This window comes from Myodes glareolus, chromosome 21 (genome assembly GCF_982192425.1).
Source record: "Myodes glareolus chromosome 21, mMyoGla1.1, whole genome shotgun sequence".
NCBI classification, from domain to species: domain Eukaryota; kingdom Metazoa; phylum Chordata; class Mammalia; order Rodentia; family Cricetidae; genus Myodes; species Myodes glareolus.
The window spans coordinates 54,272,562-54,283,616 of NC_142046.1; the positions used below are offsets into that span (position 1 = coordinate 54,272,562).

An 11,055-nucleotide genomic window follows, 5' to 3' on the forward strand; every position below is an offset into this window, starting at 1 on the left:
CTCTGTGAGTTCTTTCTTGAGCTGCTAGGAGATACATGTTTATCTGGGTTAATTCTCCATTTCACTTTAGGTTTTCTTACATTTCCCATTTGCTTTTCCTTTCTTTTAAGTTTTGTGAGTTTCTTGTCTTTATTTTTTCCGATCACCAATTGAGCTTTCAGTAGTATAAGATTTATTCTTCATTCATTCATTCAACAAATATCTAGTGAGCTTCTGGTGACAGGCCAGATATAATTTCAAGTATGGGTGTAATGGTCTGTTCTGTCCCTTTAACAGACAAGCCCCGCCCACTCCCTCCTCTGTCCTCTGAGACAAGGGGGATGCCTTCTGCTTCCAGCCTGAACCCCTTCCTTTCCATAACCCACTAAATAAATATCCAGTGTCACTCTGCATGGCAGGCCTAGCTGTCTCTGTCTCTCACCCACCATGGCTTGTTGGACTGGCTGACCCACCAAGGTCTCTCACCAACTGTGTGGCTCACTGCCTGGTGTCACCACCCACCTCTCGTAGCCTGCTGCCTGCTGCCCCTCGGGAATTGGCACCATTTTATTTTTACCATTACAATGGGTATTTGATGGTGAACAAAGTTTTCTTATTGGGGTTTTATTTTCTAAAAGATCCCTTGCCACCCCTTCCCTCCTTCCTCCCCAGGGCCTCACTTGCTATGCGATTGCTCTCTCACCGAGCTACAGAACTTTCTTATGACCTACGTATTTTTTTAATGTGGACAAAATATGTTTAGAACACCTGGATTTTTTGTTATTGTTAAGGTAAGGTTTTTGTTTTGATTCTTTTTTTTTCTACCAAGTCAGGTTGTCTGTTCCACGATGCTTAGAGCTGCTTTTGGGTTTTGGTCCCCTACACACACACACACAAACACACACACACACACACACACACACACACACAGAGTATCTGGTAATCCTGACTACAAATGAAGAGCTAGATTTGCAAATAAAGACAGGCTGAAGACTGGAGATCAGTGTCAGAGACTTTCTATCTCGTGTGGGTGTGTACCTGATGACCTATCTGTAAGCAGGTTTCCAGTAGAGGGTGTCTGGGGATGCCCACAGGAAGGATTCATGTACAGATAAATAGGTGTAGAACAAACAAAGTTCTCAGTAATAAGCAACAGAAACTGATTCCTGCTAGTTTATGCAGACAATTTGTTGGCAGGTTTGGGTTGGTCACCAAATTGACTGGAAGGTTGAGAATCAGGCTTGGAAAACCATTAAGAAGAGCGGTTCCCAGCCTTCCTAATGCTGAAATCCTTTAATCCAGTTCTTCATGTTGTGGTGACTCCTAACCATAAAATTATTTCATTGCTACTTCATAACTCTAATTTTGCTACTGTTATGAGCCAGAATGTAAATATCTGACATGTGAACCCCAAAGAGGTCGAAACACACAGGTTGAGAACCACTGAACAAGAGCCGAAGAAACCACAGTCAAGGCTGCTGTACAGAAACAGCTGCCAAGCCAGGATGTGAGGGCACCAGTCTGGCACCCGCCACCACATAAACTGGGCGAGATAATGCCCCTAAGCCCATAAGCCTATAAGGACATTCCTATGCTTGGTAAAGGGATTTTGAAGATGTGACTGTTGAAGAATTTAAGACGAAGAGAGTACTTGTTATACAAGTACAGAGGACTTCCCCAGCTGACCAGGGAGAGAGACCGCGCTGCTGGGTTTGGGGCAAGAAAAGGAGAAGTGGCAGACGGAAAAATCTCCTCGAAACTTCAGGGAAGAATGCTCCTTCTGACGCCGATTCTAGCCTCCGGGCTTGTGTCATACTTTTGACCATATGACTATAAGAAAACAAATTGTGTTGTTGAAAGCCCCTACACTCGTCCCTGTAGCGACAGGTAATGAACGTTGGTGCATCTGTGGGCTTCCCTTGCCGGGATGCTGAGGAGCCCACCGCGCTTGCCCTTCCTTGCGGACTACCCTTGGCTTCTCCAAATATTCCTTCCTGTGTTTTGCCTCCCAAGGCCTCTTCCCCTGCCCAGACTTCATCTATCTAGTTTAGGAGATCATGGACGCGAACTTCTCATACTAACACTCTACTGGCCGAACCAGACCTTCTTCAGGGTCACTAGAAGTACTTTTCTGAGTTTGGATCCACTCTGGATCTGTTTTTATTTCCCATTAGCTTAATCTTTTTTTCCCTTTTATTTTACTTTTAAAGACAGAGTCTTATTGTGTAGTTCAAGGTGGCTTCAAACTCATAATCCTGCCTCAGCCTCCTGAGTGCTGGGGTTAGGGTAATCATTCATTAGACACATTTTTGTCTGTTGAGCCTCCGATGTGGGTTTCTTTCCCTCCACTGTTGCTGATGTTGGCTGCATTTAACTTTTATCTACCAGATACTTTAAATTTTCCTGGGAGCAGCACTCTTTCCTGTTCCCTAGTGCTGGGATTCAAAACCAACTCTTTCCCCCATATCACTATTTAAAAAACAAAAACAAAACAAAAACAAAGCAAACAAAAAACAAACAAACAAACAAAACAACAACTGAGGACTGAGGATGGAAGGGGACACAATCTTGGTTCACTATCTTGAGGCAACTGTTTGATATTCAAACTGGTTGTTCTCACACAGATGTGAAGGAACAAACAATTGCCACCAGAGTGGACCTTGTGAGCTGGTCTCAGTCAATCGGCTAACACTGGGGCAACCAAAGGAAGCAGAGGTTTGGGAGGATCTGAGTTCTCCTTCGGGAAGGCTTTGTGTGTATATGTGAGGGTTGTATGCATGTCTTCATGTGCATGTGTGTAGGAGGCCAGGGGTTGATATACAATACCGTTCTCCACATCAGTTGACTGGTGCTGAGCAAACCCCAGGGATCCTCCTGTCTCCACATCTCCAGTGCTGGGATTACAGGTACAAACCACCATACTTGGCTCTTACATGGATCTGGGGCCTCTAAACTCAGGTTCACATGCTTATGTGACAAGCATTTTGCCAACTGAACCACCTCTCTAGTACCAGCGAAGCCTTTCAATAGGAAAAGACAAGATGGATTTGAGTTCAAATCCTGATTTTTGCCTATTGTCAACTATGTACGCTTGGTCTCTGAGCTTCAGTTTCTCCACCTGTGGGATGGGGGGGTGACATCTTCTATCAGGTCACCTGCAAGGATGACAGAGTTAATACCAGCAAGTGCCACACCAGCTTGACATATATTGCTCTTGGAGAGCACTTACACGGATTCATTTTGTTTAATCCTCATCATTAATCCTATTTACACAGCTCAAGAAACTGAGGAGGTGGGAGCTGACGTAAGCTGCTTAGCTTTAGGGCTGTTAGTGACAGGAACTTGGACCCCAGGAGCCTGGCTCTGTCCTTTCTGCCAACTACCACCATGCTGCCGGCTCCTCTCCCTGTGCAGGAACCCTCTCCTGCTAAGCGTGCTCCTCCAACCCTTTGCCCATGCAGTTTTTGCAGGGCATTGCCAGATTCATCTTCAGAGTTGAAATGAAACTGAAGCAGCAGAGGGGGATAAGTGGCCCCAGGAGTGGGCAAGCTGGAGCCAGCAGGTCTATTGCTATTTAGAGACAGTGTTTGGTCATTGTTTTGCTTTCTTTTACAATATGTTTGCTTTAGCAAAGGTAGTATTTCCATAATACTAAGGCGTACAGATCCTAAGTGTGGGTGAGCTCAATGGGTTCTTACACATGTGTGCACCTGTGCGATTGTCCCTATAATGAAGTTTACATTTTTCTTTTTTTATGATTTATTTTTATTTTATGTGCATTTGCATTTTGCCTTCCTATGTATCTGTGTGATGGTGTCAGATCCTCCTTTGTGAGCTGCCATGTGCGTGCTGAGAATTGAGCCCAGGTCCTCTGGAAGAGCAGCCAAGGCCGTGCTCTTAACAGCTGAGCCATCTCTCCAGTCCTGCTTTTTCTTCTTTTAAGAGCCTCCAGTCATTCTCCCTTCCCAGTTAAAAAAATTTTTTTTTCATTGCACATCCTTGCTTTTAAAATTAAGTCAGGGATTTGGCACGGTGACCATGCCTACAACCCCAGCATTGGGAGGCTGTGGAGGAAGGACCGAAGTTCAAGGCCAAGATTCTTGACTCAACAAATCCAAAGCAAACACCAACCCAGGACACACCAGAGTGGACCCTGCCAGCTCAGAGGGGAGCTCACCTGGGTAGTAACTGCCTGCTTTCTCAGGTGCAGTCCGAACATGCTCCCCAGGTGGGCTGCGCACCCTTGAGCCCAAGTCATCCTCCTGCCTCAGCTATGACTACAAGCCTGTAGTGTGAGACTTGTCTTAGGCCTTTTGAAAGCAACTCAGGGAATAGGCCTTGGATGGTTCAAACTGGTTGAAACCACAGAGTAGAGCGCGTTCTGTGGGTAACATTCTGATGTCAGAGGGGCAAGAATACGCTGGTCAATCACGTTAATGCTGCAGTTTTCTGAAGTGGAGAGCCACATTGTTTATGCTGGCAGACCACCGGTTATATCACCTCACCTCTAATTACCCTTTCTCACACCTCAGACCACTTTGTTTACTCCGTCCCATAAACAACCCCAGACTGTCGGGGAAGGGATTCAGGTCTCGGATTTGTATCTCCTTAAGCGAGGCTGCCTCGTAAATTTAAAAATGTCCCTCTTTTTCCTGACAAGTCCAGGATGGGATGTTCCCAGGTAGTCACCTAAGGATACCTGGTCTGAGGTATCCATAGTCATGAGATAAAACTTCCTCCTAAGGCTTCCTTGGGCCTGCTCCCACTCAATACCCAGGCAAAGATAATTTTTCTATTAACCTTGTAGGTGAATTTAGTTTTTTTTTATTTTTAAAATGTATTCATTTTATTTTATGTGCACTTTGACTGTGTGTATATATGTGTACTATTGCGTGCTCGGTGCCCTGAGAGGCCAGAAGAGGGCATAAATCCCCTGGAATTGCCATTACAGATGGCTGTGAACCATCATGTGAGTGCTGGGAATTAAACCCAGGTCCTCGGCAAGAGCAAGTTCTCTCAATTGCTGAGCTACCCTCCAGCCCTGGGTTTAGTTTGTTTTCAGACTTTCTGTAAGTGGAACAGAGTTTATACTGCTTCCTGTTTGGTTTCTTTCATTCATCCGGGCTTGCTTTGTTTTCTTATTTACAAGGCTCAATGGGCCAGCAATGTGTTACAGATGACCAAACCCTGGAATAGAGCGCTAAGACTCCCTAGTGTTGACCCCAAAGGCACTGGATTCAAGTGCCTCTTGGCCATCGGTGATAGATGGAGACAAGGAGAAAAACCAGACTGGGCAGGGCTGTCATCTGCTTGACACCCCCAGAAGTTCTGGGGACTCCCAGGCCCCGGGGAAAGCAGTCATGGGGAACATTACAGGTGTGCGGGGATTGGGTGTACCCTTTGTCTTGCTGTGGCTCCCATGAGTCAGATTGTAAGCTGGGATGACCACTGGGCTCCAGCCGAGCAAGGGTGGCTCTTTCCTCAGCCCTGTGCAGCTGTGGAGAAGGGAACACGCCTAGGTTGTCTTACACGCTGGGTGCAGGAAGTCCGTGCCTCCCTGAACACTTGGGAATCCCTTTTCTGGGGTGTGTCTGTTTTTTGCCCACCCCTCATTGGAAGTATTGTAGTTGACTGCTGTATCGTCCTTCTTAGGATTTTTTTGTTTGTTTGTTTTTGAGAAGATCCAAGAACTTTTACAATTCCTAGTTCAGGCTTTTCCAAGATAGGTCTCGGAGCACAGACACACTTGAAACCTTTCTAAGCACAGGAAGGGGCTAAGGCTTCTTCCCAGTAAGAAAAAGAAGAGAGAAATCACATTTTCTTTCTATCAGTAAGTGTCCCATAGAATAAAAGCAGGGACACTGGTTACTGCCCCTGTCCCACACACTGGAGCCCACTGCTCACTCTATGACATCACACATAGGGAGACCACAAGGAATCAAAGAATCGTTTCTCTAGCCAGGTCAGCCCAGACCTGCTACCAACATTATGGTAGACGAAGCTAGCTATTTGCCACGCTTCGAATCCTAACTGTGTTTCCTGTTTTCGATTCTCCTGCACTGGAGGCCTCCCCTGCTTCTGTAGACCAGCAAACACCTGACCCGGACAGGGGTCCGGGAAGAGAGGCGGGATGGCCTCTGTCAGGTGCGGCTCCTGTGGAGTCTGACGTGCTCACCTTCTCGGTGGTGCTATTTAGCGAGTTCCCTTGTTTCCTATGCTGCCTCTAGGCTGGGCTTTGAAAGATCTAGAAGTTTCATCTGATTGGGGAGGGGGTGGGCCTTGGCAAGAGTCCTTCACAGGTGACATGTTGGGCTTTCACACGAAAGCAAATGACGTTTGCATACTTCTCTTGTCTGATGTTTGCTGCAGCTAATTAGCATCATACATTCTTTCTTTCCTGATGACCACCTTCAGTCTGATCACAGAATCACAGCCCCCTCCCCAGTCCGCCTTTCCTCACACACCTTCTTGTATTGTAACAGGAGAAAATGGTTCCTGAGTTAATAAGCTCATTTTCCAGATGCTTCTCATCAGTAAGAAGATGTAATAAGTAAGATGCTCTCATCAGTAAGAAGAAGTAATAAGTAAGTAAGATGCTCTCATCAGTAAGAAGATGTAGTAAGTAAGATGCTCTCATCAGTAAGAAGATGTAATAAGTAAGTGAGATGCTGTCATCAGTAAGAAGGCCTTTTTACCCTTCCATTATCTAAGTAGAATTTGTCTAAGTTCCTACTCCAGGTAGATGTTGTTAGTTGTGTTTATTTAACTACTCCCTGCTCCCTTCACACACTTTTTTTTCCCTGAAAAATCCCATTTCCCAGGATGGTCCCCCAGTTCTCGCTCTTTGAAGCGCTGATGGTTTCCAAAAAGCCACTCCTGTTCTTATGGGGAGTACACAAATCTTGTCCATGTAGTGTAGATGCTCTGTGGGGAAAATCTGGAGGTGCGGCAGCCATCTTGACCATAGTGGGCAAACTGGAGGATGGAAATTAATGTGTCAGGACGGTGACGTGAAAAGATAGAATTATTAACTAAGATTGTTAAAACTCGGTGGTGGAGATGGCACACACCTTTAACCCCAGAGCTACAGAGACAGGGGCAGGGGCCGGTGGATCTCTGAATTCAAGATCAGCCTGGTCTACAGAGTGAGTTCCGAGACAATCAAGGGTACACAGAGAAACCCTGTCTCAAACAAACAAAAACCCTCAAACAACAAACAAACAAATAAAAATGCAAACTAAGATTGTTCAGACTTCTGGACCCAAGTCCCCTTTGTGAAAAAATAGTCTCCAAATTGCAAATTGCTTTTACAAGATTACCAGGCAGCACCAGACTGCAAACACCCCTTTGTATTGAGGAATATTATGAGTTTAATCCAATTTTAGGTGATCACCTGTGGACACAACCAAATCAACAAACATGTGAGGGATATTCAAATTTCCCTCTCTTTGATTTTCGAGACAGAGTTTCTCTGTGTATCCCTAATGTCCTGGAACTCGCTCTGGCGACCAGACTTGAACTCAGAGACCTGCCTGCCTCTGCCTTCTGAGTGCAGGAATTAAAGGTGTGCGCCACACTGCCTGTCTCAAATACGTCTCTTTAGTGTTGAACCTTAGTAAAACCTAAGCACTTGAAGAGAAAGTCCATGGATATTTCTTTGGAGTTTCTGAGTGAGAGAGTATTTGTCTAACTTGCCCAAGGCCGTGGGTTCAGTCACCAGTTCTGCAAAAAGAATCAAGCAGGCTGGGGAGATGGTACAGTGGTTAAAGTGCTGTCTACACAAGCAAGAAGACTGTAGTTTAGAACCCACATAAATGCTGTGCAGGTGTAAGCCACGTAAATGCTCCCTCCAGTAATTCCAGACTTAGAAGGTGGAGACCATATCCCCAGAGCAAGCTGGCAAGTGAGACTGGTCATACTGGTGAGCTCTAGGTTTGGTTGAGAGGCCCTTCCTCAAAGAATAAGATGGAAGAGTAATCAAGAAAGATTCTTAATATCAACTGTAGGCCTCCACATGTATGTGCATGTACTGTTGCATGCACACTGCACATGCACATTGAAAGAACAGGCACATAGAGTAACCACATTGATGCGTACCCCTACACATGGGAAAAAAAAGAAAGCTTCCTATTATAATATAATCTAAAATGTTGAATTATCAAAATTAACCTTGTGATGCTTATATTAATAAAATCAGCTTTGAGTGAAATACAGATTTCAAAATACAGAGGAACTTAAGTAAAGATGGCAGCTTAACATCACTTATCTATGTTAGGCAATAAATATTAGAATCAAAATATTTTCAAGGATTATTCTCCAAGTACATCACAGAGCTGATTTTGAGTGTTGGTGAGAATGGGAAAACTCTGTCCAGTTGCATTCGGCTGGACAAATGTTCTTGTTAAGTAGGTGAACTGGAATTTCTGAATCTCCTTTGTAATGAAGCAGCCTGAGTTTTAAACAGAATGCTCAAGAGTCATTGAGAAATGAAGACTTAATTAGAAAGTACATGGTGTGGGATTTGCATGCAACTCAGTGATAGAGTACTTGGATGCACCTACGTGTGCCTGTGCATGTATGAGTATGTGTTTTGTATCTGTGCTTGTGTGTGTGTGCGGTATATGTGTGTGGTGTGTATGTGGTGTGTGTGTATCTGTTTGTGTGTGTGTGTGGTGTATGTGTATGGTGTGTATGTGGTGTGTGTATCTGTGTGTGTGTGTGTGGTGTATGTGTATGGTGTGTATGTGGTGTGTGTATCTGTGTGTGTGTGTGTGTGTGTGTGGTATGATGTTTGGACTCTAAAAGCAGCCATAGAGTCAAAAACGTCTAGCACAGCTGATGATCTGCCTGTTCTTGCTCTGGTTTCTAGAGTTTTGCCTTCCTGAGCTGAGCTGTCTGGAAGCAAAGCTTCATTGTACTGTGGTCAGTAGATTACACCTCTGTCCCTGCAGATAGCAAGCCGATGACAGCACTGGTTCCAAGAAACCCGAGGCAACAAACCCTCTTTGTTTTGGGCGAGGAAGCACTGGCTCATAAACGGATGACATCAGTGAGGCCCCCACCCACCCCATTGCTCCCTCACAAAGATCCATTGTTCGTGACTTTCACTCTGAACACTTACTGGCTCTTGCTGCCTTCATTCACTGTGAAGATGGTGACCATAAACCCCAGATATCGAATGATCTGCCCTATTGCCAAACTGTGGGTCAACCCATCTGCCCTGGAGTCTCATTAGAAAAGTCTGATCAGTCTGACTATAGTACTGAGACTCCCAACTTCTCTAGTCCCTTGGAGGGTTCCCCCCACATGCTCATCGTTTTGGAAATCTCTGCAGGAGGAAACTGTCTCCTGAGTCCTACAGGCAAAGTTCCCCTGTGTCTTCAGTAGAAAGACCTCCTCTTCAGGGTTCCTGCTGAGAAAGGGTTTCAACTCAGTCAATGTTAGATATTAAAATTAGACAAAGTAAGCGAGGAGTCAAACGCCTTATGAAAAGCTACCATATCAGAGTTCTGAATGAAAGATATGTCCGTGGTCATAATGCAGGTTAAAACCTTTACAAATGCATAGAGTGGTGTAATCACGCAGATGAATTATGCTTGTCTTGGGAAAGCCATTGAAGAGAAGGCGGCAGGTTAGGTTCAGCCTGGGAGAACAGAGAAACAGGAAGAGTAACTTCAGAGCCCACTGGGGCAGCTTGCTCTCTGCCAGTGGTGAGCCCACTGTTACTGTGGCTCTGAGGCCAAACGTGGACAATGTGCCAGCATCACCGGTGTTTTCTAATGCCGCTAAGTGCAGGTAGGTGTGTAGGGGCACCATGGCGGTCAGGCGGTCCTTGCGGACCCGTTTTGGCAGATGGCACATGATCAGTGTGTTTGCACCGTCTCTAGCCCAGCGGAAAGCATGTCCTCAATGCCAGGAAGAGTGTTTGTCTTTGAGGATTATTTTCATGAGGACAGGGCTTTGATTTTTCTGATTGTTTTCTTTTCTAACCTTGTAGGAATGGTGTGAGGTGGAGAACTGACGAGAGAGCAGACAGACCTTGGTGTAAGGGATTTGACCATGACTTGGACCAGCTGAATAAATACCGTATATTTATCTGGCTCTCTGGGTCTTACCCAAGCCTTTTTACAGCTACCAGGTGTGTTACAGGCATGGTTTTCTATGAAGCAGTCAAACTATAAACAAGGAATCCTTACAGATAATAACATCTTTAAAAAAGAAAAGGAAAGAAAGACAGAAAGTTGAAGAAAAACAGAATCATCAATTTCCAACAGAAATGCCAGTTGTTTTCAAACTCACAGGGCCATGGATGCAGGAACTTCTTTGGTACCGTTGAGTGTCACGCAGTGTCTATCTTCTGTGCTTTCCACCCTCCCAGTGGTGAGTTCTGTTTAGAACTGTCCCATGGCTGCTGTACCCACCACACCCCAGGCCCATTCCAGTGACCCTTCCACAGTGTTTTGTGCATAGAATGGGAGAGCTTCCAAAATGTTAGATGGGTAAATAAAGCATCCTGCTTAGTTAGCAACAGCAATATTTATGATGTCTGCCTTCTTCCTATTTCCAAGTTACCTCTCGTGTCCTCAGGTGCTCTTACCATGCAAACATACATACCCTTAACCGAGTGGCTGAGCATTGGTGTGGAGGAACGTCCATGTTCCTGCGTGTTAACGGGGTCAAGCAGTGTTGGTCTTGGTGCCCGGATCAGCAGCCTTGTCCAGTTGCTGACAGAAACAGACTCCCGCTTCCTTTCCAGGTCTTACACAGTCATGAAAGGAGTTGGGAAAGGACCTGAGGGGTTATTTAGGCTAAACCCTTTATATCATAAAAGACAAAACGAGGGTCTGACCAAATTAAGGGATTTACTAATCTCTGGCAGAGCTGAGATAAAAAATTTGCATCTCGTTGAAAGTAATTTCTTCTCTTCGAAATATTTTCAAATTTTATCTAAAATATCCTCATTTCATTGCTATATATGTCCTCAGATAGTTGTCATAATCAGTTACTTCTCAAGAAAACTCTAGAAGCTTTTTAGCTATTTTCCATATGACACATTTCAGAATATTAAGTAAGACA

General features: G+C 45.0%; 1 long non-coding RNA gene across 1 annotated transcript; it reads left to right on the forward strand.

Moving 5' to 3' along the window:
• The first annotated feature begins 1,502 nt into the window (after window positions 1-1,502).
• On the forward strand, window positions 1,503-10,507 carry LOC125394763 (uncharacterized). The gene is made up of 3 exons (XR_014998801.2): window positions 1,503-1,866; window positions 6,462-6,563; window positions 9,977-10,507. It is a non-coding gene; the product is annotated as an uncharacterized LOC125394763 (long non-coding RNA).
• Window positions 10,508-11,055: the final 548 nt, after the last annotated feature.